The 14,664-nt window shown below is 42.1% G+C and overlaps 1 protein-coding gene and 1 long non-coding RNA gene across 4 annotated transcripts in view; both read left to right on the top strand.

Annotated features, from left to right (window-relative positions):
• The first annotated feature begins 4,400 nt into the window (after nucleotides 1–4,400).
• The window catches only part of ITCH (itchy E3 ubiquitin protein ligase), a 58,911-nt gene continuing 48,647 nt past the window's right edge, over nucleotides 4,401–14,664 (top strand). For all 3 annotated transcript variants that reach the window (XM_059862900.1, XM_059862899.1, XM_059862898.1), the window contains exon 1: nucleotides 4,401–4,514. The gene's annotated coding sequence lies outside the window, so the exon portion shown is untranslated. The remainder of the gene's footprint in view (nucleotides 4,515–14,664) is intronic.
• Nucleotides 4,718–9,056, top strand: LOC132335889 (uncharacterized). The gene is made up of 2 exons (XR_009488763.1): nucleotides 4,718–6,930; nucleotides 7,528–9,056. It is a non-coding gene; the product is annotated as an uncharacterized LOC132335889 (long non-coding RNA).

Here is a 14,664-nt window from a genome sequence, read left to right as displayed (position 1 = left end):
TTGCTGGGAAGGTGTGAGGAGGATGAGCTACACTCTTTGCAGAGCTGTGAAATCACAAATAAATATAAGGAAATAAAATGGACTAAAGGGCATCAAACACTGGACTAGGGCATGAAGGGTCTGTGCGATCTCCAGCCTTGAAGGTATTTATCTCTTACCTGTGCTGCATTATGTATGTAGGCTCTGGTTCAAGCATGGGGTGGACCTAGAGGCCTCCAGAGGTTCCTTCCTACCTGAATTATTTTGTATTTAAGTGATTCTGTCAGGATTTTTGTGTGCCTCACACAAAAACCAAACCAAACCAAATACAAAAACAACAACAACAACAAAAACCCCAACACCACTAAACTAAAAAAACATTAAACTTGTCAAGGAGCTATGTAACCCAGCCCTGTTTCCAAGTTTGACAAGAGACTTGGTGTGCAACCTTTAGGAAATTATGTAACGTTGGAAAGAAGAGGTTTGTCTTGTGTGAGGTCAATGGAGTTGGTTGAGAGTGGAAAAACAGAGGGAATGAAGGCAGGATCTATTTCAGGAGAGGGAATCCTGTACTCTAGGGATAGGAGAATAATAAGTGTTCAGTGCTTCTGTTTACACAGTCTTGTCCCAGCCCTTGAGCTGAGGGAACCCAGAGCCCAGAGGTATCAGAGAGCAATGTCCATTTGCAGACCTATGCTCAAAAATCAAACAGAATCCCAATATTTTAATGATCTTGCAGGATTATTTTTATTACCACATGAAAGGTTCAAACATGGGAATAATTTACACCACTCTGCCACACAGACCCTTATCCTCAGTGGCTTCCCAGTCAGCTCGCAGCACCAACAGCACTCACTGAGTGTGGCAGTTCTGTTACAACAGGAGAAGTTTCTATTAGGGATGTGAATATTCTTACTTACAATAGCCCAACCAAGAATAAATGCTACACATATTTTGCCACAAGCACAAATCCCACTGACTAGTCTGGATTGGACTGAGAAATAAAAGAAAAATATTATGAAAATTATTAAAGATTATTCCTCAGAAATTATCTCCTAGTAGCACAGCTTCACCATATCAAATCTGGCAAATGGGGAAAGCTACTAAGCATTCAGTTTTCCTGAAAAGCCTTTGCACAAGATCATCCTGCACTGTTGTGGAAAGGTTTCCTATCTGTTGGGGTTTGTACTCGTCAAAAGAAAGCTAGGATAGGGAATAGCAAGAAAATTCCATCCTGCCTGAGTATCTTGTAGTTATAAAAAACATAGCGGGGGGGAAAAGACAATACTCAAGCATTCTACTCCTCTCCCCAAAGGTAAAATCTTGGATACATAGTTCTTCTGCCACTCAATTATATTCATCTTCACTCACCACATATTCTGTGTTAATTATTTATGTGCTCTTCCAGTTCACTGACAGGCCATGGTTTTTACCAGGGCAAATGATATCTGAAAGAGTGTGAATGTGAGGATTGCTCTGCGTTCCTCTTGTCCTGACTAGCACAAACAGATGAGTACTCTGCACCTGAAATCCATTCTTTTTCTCATGAATTTTACAGAGCAGATGGAACAAATGCAACTTGACTAGAGGCATCAGAAGCTGGAAAACAAAGAGATTAGGGCTGCTGAGGTTGAAAAAAAAGCACTTTGTCTGAAATGCCAGTTGGAAAAAGGAGGGGGAAGACATTAACTCAGAGGACACCTGATGTAATGTTAAAAAGAGGCACTGAGTGTTATTCATATCTGCTTTAGCAACCTTTACCTACCAAAATGCAGTACAAGAAAGAGACTGCAAATGGCCACACTGCCCTAGGGATGGCTATATGCACACCTGCTGGATTCCATAGGGGCTACAGGGATGTGTCCTTGGGGCAGCATTCAGCTTCTTCCTGCAAACACTCAACTCTGCTAAAGGTAAAATGAACCCAGGTGGCTGGGGAGAAGTGTACAGTGCAATGTTCCCACCGTTGGGAATCAAACCACAGGCAATCTGCAAAACCAAACAGTGTTATGGTGTAGGAGGGCAGGGGGTACGACAGTCAGGATGGACAGAGACAAGAGATCTCTGAAGTCAGGGCTTGGAAATTGAGGTTTATTGCAAAGGGCGTGGGTGCAGGGCCCTGCTGGGAGCTGCCAGCCACAGCTCAGAGCAGGCCCCAAAGAGGAGCCCCAAAGAGAGAGAGAGAGAGAGCAAAGAATAAAAGCAAGAGGGAAAGAGAGCAAAGTTCTCATTACAAAACAATAAATTTTCTTCTGCATTGAATATTCTAATTCTCACCAACCAATCTAATACAACATACAAATCCTACAGCATTTACATACAGCCTATAGGAATCATTACACTGTCATACTGTGTTACATTTTAAACCCTAAAAACTCCTCTTTGGGCCCCTTCTGCCAAGCTAGTGGGGTCTGCACTGACCCTCGGACCTGCCTGCAAGCAGAGGGTATTGTTTCATCACAAGGAGATTGCCTTCAGCTGGCCATACCATTGTTTTCCAGGTGTTCCGTAACTAAGGGATCTCAAAGCTTGCTTTCATTTCAGTCTCATTTATAGTTTCCATATTTTCAAAGTCTTTTGCCAGGCAATCATATTTATAAGGCTTTCCTGTTTCATCTTCCCCAACATTATATGCCAGCTGGGAGACAACAATCCCACTGCAAAGGATGCCCAGCTGGGCAGATGTGGAGCTCCAGCTGCAGTCAGCCAGAGCATCACTGGCCAGGACAGGAACTAGACAAGAGACCACTGTTTATGTAGGTGATGCATGAGACAGAAACCTCTGTAAAGCAAGGCTTGTAGAACTCATTTTTATCATTATAATTTGAATAGAACATTAACTATGGAACTATGTGTACATGGTCAAATATCTCTAAAGGAACATAAAGACTTAAAGGTGCATAGAAAATGTTTAGAGAAAATAAAAAATCCTCCAGACCTCATTTCAGCTGATCAATTTGCTTGTTCTTATACTGGGCTGTAACCTTGGCTCTAAACTTGCTTCCCATGAATTCCCACCTCTCTGACAAAGCCGCATGCTCCTGATTTTTCCATACTCAGCTGAGCAACACACATTGCTCTGTGCTGGAATTAAAGTGATTTCTGTGGCTGAAGTGATGTGCACATGTACCTTGGTCAGTCGGAACCACAGATGGCTGATTGGCAGCGAAACGGGTGTTGGTCTGTCAGGGAAACAGTTGGATCTGTTTTCTTGCTTAGGCCTTATCAACAGAAACAGTCACTTAATTGTGGCTGTGAGATCTTATTGGAGTTATGCGTGGAAGACAAGATGGATTTTCACATCCCTACCAGTTGTAAGAAAATGCTAAACTTTGCACTTCGAAAGTGTATAATTTTTCTGAAGAATTATTGAGGATATGTTCCTACTCTCTGAATATTTGGTATTCTCTCCTCTGATTTCAGAGTGTAGACTCTCATTCCTCACTGTCAAAAGAGGAAGTGTACTTAATTTCTATGCATTCAGTTATGCAATAGTGCGTTCAGGTTAAGAAAAAATACACTTGAAGCAAGATTTTATGTAAAGGTTAAATAATATCAGTGGCTCATCACCTGCAACAGATACTTTAAAATCACAAAAGTTATTTTACTTTCAAAGGGCTTTATTTTGTGTCCCAAAGCCCACAGTGACAGCAGCGATGTTCCAGCTGCTTGACTGTTACAGACTCATGTTAGCCAGGATGTCCCTTTGTGCTCTGAGATTTCTATTGCTGCTGTCACTGCAGTAACGTGGGGCCAGGGATGGCGGTAGGTTCCTCAAGGTGTTCTTGTACCAGCTGAGCCCTCAGGGCTGCTTTGACTACCCAGGATTTTTACTGCAGTGCATGTATGCACACACACACACATACACACTTATATATACTCTGTTTACAGAATCATAGATTCATGGAATGATTTGGGCTGGACGGGACCTTAGATCTCATTCCACCCCCTGCCGTGGGCAGGAACACCTTCCACTGTCCCAGGCTGCTCCAAGCCCTGTCCAGCCTGGCCTTGGACATTTCCAGGGATCCCAGGGGCAGCCACATCTGCTCTGAGCATCCCGTGCCAGGGCCTCATCAGCCTTACAGGAAGAATTTCTTCTCAATATTCCATCTAACCCGACCCTCTGGCAGTGGGAAGCCATTGCCCCTTGTCCTGTCACTCTAAGTCGGTGTTCCAAGTCCCTCTCCAGCTCCATCGGAGCTCCTTTAGGCACTGGAAGGTGCTCTAAGTTGCCCGTGGAGCCTTTTCTTCCCCGGATGAACACCACCAAGCTCGTTCCAGATGATCTGGAACCCCTCCCATCACCGCGCACCTCACGCTCCCTCACGGCCCCTCCCCTGCCTCTCGACCCCGTGGCCCGCGCCGAGCACGCGCAGTTCCTGGCGCAGAGCACGATGGGAGCTGTAGTCCTTGCCTTGCAGCGGGGGAACTCGGCGCCTGCGCACATCGCGCCCGCCTTTGCTAAGTCGCTGCCGGAGGCCGGGCGGGCCGCGCTGCCATCTTGGACCTGAGGGACGGGGGAGCCGCGGCCGGTGAGCGGAGCGAGGCCGGGGGGTGGAGAGGGGGCACGAGGGTAGCGCTGGGGACGGGACCCTGCGGGCGGCGGGGAGACAGGGGGGGCGCGGGAACCCCGCCGTCGGGCCCGGATCCTGAGGGGCTCGCCGAGGGCGGACCCGCCGCCCTGCACCCCCGGGCCCCGCTGGGCAGCTCCAGGAGCGGGGCAGCACCGCTCCCTCTCCGGGACGCGGGCGGCGGTCCCGGGACCCCCGCGCTGTCTGGCCCTGCCGCCCCTCCGCGGCTGCCGGGGGGCACCTGCCCGCACCCCGGTGCCTCCAGTTCTGAGTCCTTTCCTCAGCCGTCCCTGGCAGTATTGCGTCCCTGGCCGGCCGGACCCCGCCAGCCTCTCCGTGTTCCTGGTCGCCAGGATCTGCCCTTAAACCTTTGCCCTCTCAGAGGCTCATTCCCTTCAGGGCTGGGCTTTCCGCAGCCCTTCCAGCACAGCCTCCTTTCCGCGTGTGTGTCCCCCCCTGTCCCGGGGCTCCTTCCAGGTGTACGGGGGTTCGGTGTCTTTATCTCGGCCGGGTACAGCCGGACATTGAAGGAATGTGTCCTAGCGATAAAGCGTCACTACAACCAGAGGTTTGTCTCGAACTGTGTTCCCTCTTGTAAACACGGCAGAATGGCAACGTTGGTGCCACCGCTCTATTTTGGAAACACGGACAAGTTCTGGCTGTTAACTCTTCCGCTCCCACGCCGGTTTTCTTTGACCTTGTGTGCCAGTGCTGTCGAGATGAAAGCAGACAAAGGTGTTTGAGGGTGGCTTTCTCTAATTTGCTCTTAATATTCGAGAATTCAGCTTGTTTTAATTGCTGTAATTTGTGATGTTAAATTGTCAGAAAACCTTCTGATCTGTGTGTGATGCAGAGAAAGGGGCAGGTGTAGCGTTTGGGATACCTGTGTTGTGGCAGCCTTTACCCTTGATGCTTCAGGAAATATCGCCAGCAAAACTTACCTTTATAGCTTAGTTAGGCTTGAAGAAGTCAGAAACCAGCCTATTTTAGACTGTCTTTTCCTAATATATTGCTTTTTGTCGTGAGTTTCTCATTGTTTTGCTTGGTCTCTGCTACCCTGCCTGTTAACCTTTTCGAAGAGAAGGGGACAGAAATCTGGACTGGTATTTGAAAGAAGGCATTCTGTGCTGAGGGAGTGACAGTAGATCCAGCAGTTGCTTGTATTTACCTGAGAAAAGGCACAGGCATTTAAGAATGAAACATGAATCACAGGCCATCTTTGGTTCTGAGGATTTTAATGCTTAAAAATGTATTGTTTGAAAAAAAATAAATTCTTTTCTGCTTTTTTGAAGTGAAAGTCCATAGCAGTTGCAATTTAATTACAATTACCTTGCTATTCATTACAGCTGTTTAAATGTGGACTGTGTCTAGTGTGCATTCTTAGTTGTGATTTAGCTGACATTTAGTGACTGCACTGAATGCATTCACCTCCAAATGATCTTTGAAGTAATATGTAGCATTCAGACCCAAAGTGAGTTTTCTTGTCTGTAAAACAACAACAGTAAATGTGAGAGATAATTTTGGAGTGGAAAATAACTGAGACTTCTGAGTGCTAACTTTGAAAGCTTCTTACAGATTAAAGTTATTTTGGGGCTTAAGAGAGATTGAGAGAAGATTATTTATATGAATTTATTAGTTAAGCAGCATCACCTCTTTTTCTTCTCTCAATTTTCTCTCCCTTCTTAAAGTTCTGTTTCTTCTGTTGTGAAACAGACCTGAAACATGAGTAATCTTTTTTCTTTGTTTTTAAGTTTCAGAATGGTTTGGAGAAAACTACACATAATGTAATAGGAAGAAAGGCAGTAAAGTAGCATGGTGTTTCTCTTGAGGATATTAAATTTATAATTTTTTTAGGAGAGCTTGTCATAGACTGCTTGAAAAATGTTTCATGAGAGATTTACAAAGTAACTTTATGCTATTTTACAACATGTGAAAGAGATAAGATGTTTGTCAGCAGCATTATCAGTATCAGTCAATGATAGCAGCTAAATAAACATCTTTTGTGAGTTTAAGCTGTTTAAACAAAGTGATAAATATATTCAGCCATAGTGAAGTACTTTTCAAGCAATAAAACCAATTTGGTTTCTTCTTAAAAGCAAGGAAAAGAGTCTGCAGGATGAGAGTAGAAGAAAAACCCTTTGCACATGGTAACAATGACACTTCTGGGAGTTTACTTTTAAGCTTTTCTGTTTGGGTTTCCAGTCATGTTCATGTAATGGTCTAGCTTTTGTCATTCTGCTGTACTTACATGTAATTGCAGGAACTTCTTTGTCCCCTCACAACTGAGGAAAGTGGAGATGTGTGCATAACCGAGAGGACTGCTGGCCACAGTTCCTTACTGTAACTGTACTTTGCCCAGCTGCAGAAGCATTTTGAAGTGAGTGCTTGCCTTAGAAGAGGAAGTAGACAAGCCATGATTATAGTCTAGCTTGGGAGTATTCTAGATATTTAGTTTTACTGTCTCATAACTTGAGTATTTTTAAAGACTGTAGGCAGTTCTTCTTGGGCTTGGTTGGACTGTTAGCTGAGCTGATTCTGTGTGCACATTTTGGTGAGAGAAAGGTTCTTCATCCTTCTCTCATAAGACTAAGGCAATAGAGACTTGGTCAGTTTCTCTAAGTGACTGACACTCAGGTTTTACTGTAGTGCAGAGTTGCTGGAGGTGAAGGATTGATAGTTTTCTTCATAAGCATTGCAAATTACACATAATAGAAATGGAAGTACTGCAATAAACTGGGAAAGAGTGTTTTGAAGAAGCCAAGGCCCTGTTTCCTATGACCAGCTCTCAAGTTATGCCTGGAATTTCTGCTTTTACTATACCAAAGCACAGCAGGTTTTTTTTCTCCCCTCTGAGGAAACACAATACCACATCTTGTTGCTCTGGTTATTCAAATAGTTTTTCAAACTTGGCAATATGTTGCTATTATTTTTTTTCTTTTTTTTTCTTTTTTTTTTTTTTTTAATTTTAATTTAGTCCTCCTGTTCAGGAACCAATAATTCCTGCCTTCCACCCACCTGCCCAAGCTATTCTCAACTCTGCTGCTGGGAGAGGCCAAGTGTTTCGGTCAGGCACAGAACTCCTGTCATGATTGCATTTACACCATTGGTTCTCAAGCTGGAGCTCGGACTCAAATGGTGCTGTTGCTCTGCAAGAAAAGGCTTATGCTCTTCAGGTGGATTGTTCCAGTTTGATTGTGTGAAACCTTGTTTCTAATCAGGGCCTGAAAGTTAGGTGACTTACCTTTCTTTACCTGAAATGTGCAGGTCTCAGGTTCTGAATTTGTGAGCCCACGATGCGGAAGCTGGAGCTTTCAAGAGGAGTGTTGCTATCAGCCTGTATAAAATCTTCATGTTCTCAGTTTTCTATTCTTTATAGGTCTATTTTTCTTTCAGTGGTAGCCTTTAGACATATTTTTTCTTTCTGAGTATTAACTGGGTACCTAGTAATCTTTTTGAAGTTTATTACTAAGGAAAAGAAAGATCAGGTGAAAGGTTAAGGTGATCTTGAAACAGAAAAGGACATGGTAAGACAGGTCTGCAGTCTGCTTCTGATTTATTCATTAATTCATCAAATAAATAGCCACTTGCAGTGAAATATCCATTGGGAATATAAAATTTGTGACTGGAAGCATGTTAATTTTCAGAAAAATAAAATAGGCTCTTTGATCCCTTCAGTTTCATGTGATTGGGATGGAGCTTTTGCCTGAGCAAGGCATTCATAACTTACTACCCTTTTTAGCTTTGCCTCATTCAGTGGAAAAAGTGAAGGAAAGCTCAGTGCTGAGCAAGCTGAAGAGATGGACTGAGACACAGAAGTGTGGGTTGTGTTAATTTTTAACATGCTTTTGGTTAGTATCCATGCTTAGTGCCTTCCCAGTCCCCAGTGCTAGCTAACTTTTAATTATGTATTAATAATCACTAATCTTGCTTAACAGTTAGAATGCTCAGATATCCAGATTTTTATTTTATTCACTGCTGGCTTCATAAACACTTGAATGTATTAACACTTGTTGCTCTGAATATTCCTCTTGTACTTTTCTGACACCCTGAGGTTTTTGCTCTGTCAGTGTTGCTGTTTTCATCTATTTGTAAAGGAGATAGATGGAGCAAGTTTGTTCTTTATAAGGATTCGTCACCTGTAAAGTTTTTTCTTTTACTTTGGCTTATCAGAGCCTGAATTAAATGATCTGTGGATCACTCTGATTAATTTCTCTTAATAAAGCTTGTATCTACAATTGTATGTGCCTTGTATATGTACATGTGTATTTCTGACTGCTGTAAGTATATCGTTTCAGAGACTAGATAAGAAATGTGTTGACCAATATATAAAAATGTTCTTAAAATGGTAATGTATTTGGCCTAATCTTTAACCTGGCTTGCTAACTTCTGTGAAAGTGGTGAGCTGCATATTTTCACCAGGTTTTACCTCAACACCCTTTACTGTCTGTTCAGATTAAAACTTCCTGGGCGATCCGGCATGTGAAGGGCACTTTATAAAGAAAATGAGAGAAAAGAGAATTTGTGAGCTTAGAAGATAAAAACTGAGACTTGTGGCACTGACTTGCTTTTTGTATCAGGATCACAGCATGGTTTGGGTTGGAAGGAACATTAAAGACACCAGTTCAAAGATCAGAAATCTGCTTTGGTTCTTGAATGTGTGATTGACCCAGTGCGTGTGATGAAGCCTTGAGAACAGTTTCTTATTCCAGCTGTTTGAAGGGAAATAATGTGTATAATGGTAATGGGAAAGAGGAGGGAAATGCTGAAGGAAGACACTTTGATCACCTCACTCTACCTGAAATAAGTGTTCATAGCTCCCCAAACTAAACTGCTCTCACCTGTGTTTACAGGTGGATACTCACCCTGTGTAACATTTCTAATTCCATTTGAGTGCTCATCACCTAAAGATACAGAAAAAAACTTAGGTTCCACGGGCAGTAATCCTGCATGTGATTGGCATGCTCCACTTTGTGCATGTTAAGTTGTGTTTACCAGTAAGATTTTCGAATATCTTTTTTTTGCCTTATACCAATGAGGCATTTTGTGAATATTAAAAAGACCAATTTCCAGGGCAACACTGTATTTATTAAACATTTGCCTGAACCAAATTGAGTTCAGGTCAATGAAAAAGCTGTCGTGAGGCAGCAGTGTTCTCATTGTTCTCCTGTGCATCCATTGAATCAGGGTGTTTAACTCATGTTCTGAAATCTGGTTTGGGCAGGTGGATTTGCTCTATGTTGAGACCTGTTGACATTGCTGGTGGTTTATTTGATATTCTCCATGGTTTAAAGATTTTAAACATAGCCCTGTGGGGTGTGGCATGGCATATCTAGACTTTTTTTCTGCTTTCCCTTCTTTTCTACTCATCGTGAGGCTCTCTGAACTGCAAGATTTAAGGCACTAGTGAGAGTTTGAGTTATTAAAGAAAAAAATAACATTTAAGCAACATCTTGCTTTCACATCTTTGATGTGAACAAAATAATACTGTCCTGAGGGGTATTGCAATGTGAACAAAATAATACTGTCCTGAGGGGCATATTAGAGGTGAAAATATTTTCAGACTGATGCCTGTTTTGAGGCTGGAAGCTGCCCAGTGCACTCTGTGTTTGAGTGGAGAAGACACCAATGAAGTGAAATTCATAGTTATGGGTGGCTGATGTGGGAGGTGACAGAGGAGGAGACTTACAGACAGTAATAATAGGGATGAGATTTATTCTAAGAGAGTCTGTGTCACAGCTGGGATTTCTTTCCTCTTTGGAATTTCACTTCCTGTTTTAAAAATAGTAAACTCTATACTTCATATTCTATATTTCTGCCTTCATGACTTCTAATCTCACACACAGTAATGCAAACTACGTAAAGTGTCTGAACAAAATTTGAAGAAAATTGTCAGAACTCCTCACACGTTCAGACTCAGGGTTTGTATCTGTAAGGATGTTTTGCTGATTAAGGTGGTCAGTATAACCCTATGAGCCTGTTCTTTTGCTCTAGTGTGTGGGTTCCATTTTGGTGTTCCACATAGTGTATGGCCAGGGAAGCCATGAAGGGGTGGATATATGGTATAGTGTGTTCACAGTAAATTACTCTCCTTGCATAGAATAATTTGCCAGAGCATGCAAAGTATACCTATTTTGTTTTTAAAATATACACAGTTTCACAGTTATAAGGGGCCCTAGGGGTTTTTCCTGAAGAGTTCCTGGATTAAACAGGTCCTTGAATGTCAGTTTATGACTAGAACTGGCATGAAGGTAGGGAAGGACTGTGAGACAGGGGAGTGTTGGGGGAAGGGGGCTCACTCCTTGGGCAGTATCCAGCTGCAGGACGATAATTCTCCATCTGCCCTGCTCAATAGCTGCACTGCTGATTGATATGTGTGGGTGGTGCAGTTACCTCTGCTTCACTTGCGAGTTTTAGTTTAGATCCAGTCCTATGCTTCTTCACCAACCTGTGGGCTTCCAGTTGTGTCCCAGCAGTAAGGCAAGTCCCTTGAAATTGAAGGATGCAGTCAATGTTTGTTGTTAGAAGATGATCTTGTTAATTTGTTTTTATTTGATGTGCAATTGTCAGTTTTTCACACAGAAGATCTAGGATGTAAAGACTGAAACTTTTGTTTAAGGAATTTACTTATTACTTTAGTTGGAAAAATTAAAATTTCTGACATCTGCTTTATCTTTTTATAAAGGTCAAAGGAGTCTCAGGGCAGTCTCAGAAAACCCAAGTTTAATGGAAGTGTTGAGAATATTGGAATAGTGGTACAATTCTAGGCTACCTTTCTCCTTTAGTTTCTGTTTTATTTTACAGAGAGGCATGAGCTGGAATTTAGCAAGCAGTCAGGTTTTTCAGGGTTGGGATGGCTTTGTTGTCCACCCATTGCTGTACTTTGATGTTGCCATCTGGTCACTTGTAAAAAATTCCTAGGAAGCAGGTAATGGACTTCTGCTGAAATTAGAAAACATAAAGACTACTCTGGAACTAAAGGTTTTGCTTGTGACAGTTTGCAGTTTGGGAAAAGACAGTGACCTGTAGCAGTCTTTCAGATACCTCAGGGCTGACTTAAATAATCTCAATACTTTCTCCCCTCCCTGAAGTTGTAATTTCCATCGCATCTTTTGGATTTACTTTAGTAATAAATACTTTAGCTTGGAAAAATGCAACAGTTGTTTTCAGCTGACACTGAATTTTGCACACAGCAATATTACTTCATTTTGTTCCAAGTACTGGCTTTCCACTTCTAGTTTCTTTGATTCTACTGTTTAAGAATACTCAGAGAAGCAGCTTATTTTTCTTAGGGGGCAGTGCATGTGTAGTCATACCTTACCTGTCAGAATTTCAGTGCGTTGTCTTCAGCAGCTCTTGTTCCCACAGCTGAGTCAATCAGCAGGAACTGTCTTACACCATCCACTTTGCTGAAGCAGGTACAAGCAGCAAGCGACAAAGAGCTTTCTTTTTCAAGAGATTTGAAGTCATCAGCACATTTCAGATATGTGGTTGTTGCTGGTAGTAGGGAATGATTCATCATTTCTTTGATGAGCCTTGCCAGGCTGAATTGCAGAGCTGTGCAGTCTGTTTCGATTTCGTTTATTGCTCAGGTACCTACAGTGACGATCAGTTTAGCAAGTTTTTATGGGCAATATCTCCTGAAAGCTCCACAGGCCTTTTTATGTGTGTTCTTGGGGGCAAAGGAGTGGAGGTGTGTCTGGGGCTCTCTTCATTGCTATACCCACAGAGGGAGGTAATTTTGTGCTCATTAAACCTTCACTGATGCTGTTGGACGCTTAAAACAAGGTGCATTGTGTACTGGACAGTCCTGCACAGAACATTATGAACAATCGTGTCAAGGTTTATGTAGACACCAGCACTGTACTTTTGGAAATTGCATCTGCTCCATTTGAGGCTTCCAGGTGAGATGATCAGGGCTGACATTTTGCTGGTAGACAACAGTCTTTCCAGAAGCTACTGTTAAAAACATTACAGCGGTACAGTTTTACAATCTTATAAACATGTACGACAACTGTAATGGCTGCTGAAGTTGTCATTCTTAGTAATGACTACAGGTAATTGGGTAATTGAATGGTCAAGCTTTCGGATTTTTTTCATTCCCCAGAGTTAAAAGCTTTTTGCAGGATTGTTTAGGTGTGTGAACCATTGATAATGAAATGTAGCTCTGAGAAAGGAATGGGGAAATAATGTGAAGCAAGTACTGAGTTGTAAATAAGAGGTAAAACTAATGGCCGGAGATTATGAAGTCCTCTGTAGGTGCTGCCCTCTGTTAATAACTGAATGTGTAACTGCTTCTGAAGGGACTTGTTCCCTTCAGAACAAGTTCCTTGTTCCCTTGAGCTGCAAGGTGAATGGTGAAAGAGAAGGTGGCCTCATATTTTGTTTTACTGTGTTACTTTATAGCAGAGAAAATGTTTCTTATTGACACTTTGATCTGCTTAGGACTGAGCAGCAGTCCTCAGCCAGAGTTGACTTAAAAAATGAACCCTGGGCATTATGTGACTAACACCATCAGTATTATTTAGCTAAAAATAAATGACACAGATGCTTATGCTAGCTCTCTATAACCTTGTGTAGTTATCTGCGAGAAATGTATCATTTTAAGAAACTTTCCCAACTGACATGAATAGAGGTTTGTTTGTAGGGTATTTTAGGGAAAACCCTCCCAGCCAAGGCCTGTGCTCTGGCCAGGCTCTGGCTCCTGCTGGTTGGGAAGTGTGCCATCAGATCCAGGAGTTTCTGTGCTAAAAATATCATCAGGTCACTTTGACTTGCTGATTTGAGCCTATAAAAACTGGACCCATTTTCAGGGAATTTGGAGACCTCACTTGTGGCTGGATGCACCACGTGGGATTTTCCCAGTTGCCAGGAAGAATTCTTCAGGTTGTTCCTGCAAAATGGGGCTCCCCAGTGACTGAGCTCTGGATGATGGTGGAGTATTTAGGCAATTGGTGATGTATCTTTCTCTGTCATTATCCTGTCTCTCATATAGCAATTATTAGATGCATTACCGTGCTTCTTTTTGCTTGTTGCTAAAGCCAGGAGTGTAGTTTTATTGAATGTATTCTTTTACTTTTGTGTTGCCTTGTCAAACAAGACCATTCTTTCCATTGGTGTCTGTCCTTTAAATTGCCCCCATCAATTGGCAGAGCTTCAAAATATCTTTGAAGTACTTTTAAAAATAGTTCTAATACAAAAACCATGGATTTTTTTCTGATGACAAGTCACAAAATAATGTGTCAAATTAGTTAAAGTTCAAGTGGTTCTCTTAACATATCCAGTGATATCAGTCTTTTATCTCTTCCCATAAGCATCAAATTAAGTTCTGCAGTTTTTGAAATTTGCTCATGAAGGTTGACTATTTCCACCGTTTTAACTGGAAAATAACTTAACGCAGTAGTGTGAGCTGTGATGCCGTGTGGGTATGTCTGTACTTATGAGATAGGGAACATAAATGTGGGCACTGGGAGATGAAGGAAGGTCAGTGGATATGTGAAAGTCATCAGGCTAAAGTGGTGGAGGAGCAGATTGATGGGAAAGGCAGCTATGTTATGCTATGCAGCCATACTATACCTCCAACATCAAATTGCTTGTGTAGACATTGTGGGGATTTTTGACAGCATCATGTTTGTTTAGTTTTAGTATCATAAGTGGAAGTTCAGTGCCAGTCTTTCCCACTGAGGTTTGGACTAATTTATGTAGACACTTAGGAGAAGCTTTTAGAAATTGTTAGAGGATCCTTTAAGTGACTCCTCAGCCTAAATTTGTCACTGATGGGACATTTTTTAGGTAAAAGAGAGTAATTAGTTTGATTGAAAGTACCAGAACAGCAGCTTTAAAGGAGAATGGGGGAGATATGGAGCAACATACAGGTCACTGTCCAGATTTGCTTGGGTAAATAATAGCCATATAAGTTATAAGAAGGAAATACATGAAAGCATCAACAAATTATGATATCTTTTTGAATAAACAGAGTATCACCCATGATATGTAATGACTTTCTCTTCTCTGATGTTGTTTTTATAACAATGGGATAGCACAGGTTCCAAGGCAGTGATATGCAGTGATATGTGAATTTTTTGTGAGGTTTCTTATTGGGGCAAAAGAAAAC

The sequence above is a fragment of the Haemorhous mexicanus genome, chromosome 18 (assembly GCF_027477595.1).
Source record: "Haemorhous mexicanus isolate bHaeMex1 chromosome 18, bHaeMex1.pri, whole genome shotgun sequence".
Classification (NCBI taxonomy): domain Eukaryota; kingdom Metazoa; phylum Chordata; class Aves; order Passeriformes; family Fringillidae; genus Haemorhous; species Haemorhous mexicanus.
This window is presented reverse-complemented; position numbering and strand designations above follow the sequence as displayed.